Source organism: Acromyrmex echinatior, chromosome 6, assembly GCF_024713525.1.
Source record: "Acromyrmex echinatior isolate Ae372 chromosome 6, ASM2471352v2, whole genome shotgun sequence".
Classification (NCBI taxonomy): Eukaryota; Metazoa; Arthropoda; class Insecta; order Hymenoptera; family Formicidae; genus Acromyrmex; species Acromyrmex echinatior.
Window position 1 is genome coordinate 6242501 of NC_141857.1, and position 1169 is coordinate 6243669.

Consider the following 1169-nt stretch of genomic DNA (forward strand, 5'->3'; position numbering starts at 1 on the left):
TTATAATTATTGTATTTTTAGCCAAGTTAAATATGTACGTTCTCGTTTACAGCTGCTGAGCATCACGTCAGTGATTGCGCCTTCCTAAAATACCGCTCGTTCACAAATAAATTTCAATCCTTGTCATGTTACATGTCCGCCGCCGTAAAAGTGGTTATTTACAAACCCCTTGCTACATTGTACCCCGTCTACCCTTACTCTCTCTCCGTACCACGAAGGAAAGAAAAAAAAAGCCTCTCGAGTGTTTCGCGAGTGTCGTCCCAAATCGGAAGAGCGTGGCAAACAATGTATAAATTCGAGCACCCCTCCAAAGTGAAAGACGGGCAGGGAAAGGGAGAAGGGTGGAGGGTGAAAACATAGATTTCGAAAGCATCGACAAGCGAGAACTGGTGGAGGTCGACCCCTTCTCGCCCCGTGTCAACCCCTAATTGAACGGAAGCCGGCAATAAATATTACGTTTCTTTCGTGGGGCCGATTTTATAATGGCGCGTAGCCGTGGCACCGACGGAAGCGGATGTGCAATCAATGTGACATACGCTCCGGGAATTTATACCCCGTGTCGTGCTCTACGTGCGATTAACTTGCAATTGGATCGAGAATTAAAGAAAGACGCGACGTCGATGCGCTGTGGGACTCGTGAATCTCCCGAATGCTGAAATAAAATAAGATGTTTGCATAAAATTTTTTTCGTGAAATCCGTTTACAACGTGGAAGTACTCTATTAAATGCAGAGAGAATGTTTTAAAAGAGAATAATAAATCAGTAATAAATCCATCGTTTATATACCAAAGTATTTTCTTTGCTCTAAAATTAAAAAAAAATTTATTTGAAAAAAAAATTTATTATTTCATTATTGTGTAATCATTTAATGGTGAATTTACAAGATGAAAAGTGGGTTAACTGTCGCGTCATCAATATAAAGCATCCTAAATTGATCGTTGAAAGAATCTATAAACTGTGTCGAAATTCTCTCTCTCTCTAAAATATCGAATTGAAGAAAGATGCTAATATGTTCATTTTTTCTAACTGTACACAGAGCTTTGCTAAGATCAAGAAATGCGTCCCTATTATGTCTATAGATAGTCCCTATTATGCACTTGAATTCCTTTAATATAGCTCTCTATAATGTACTATTCATCATAATTAATTAGCTTATAAAATATTACGCA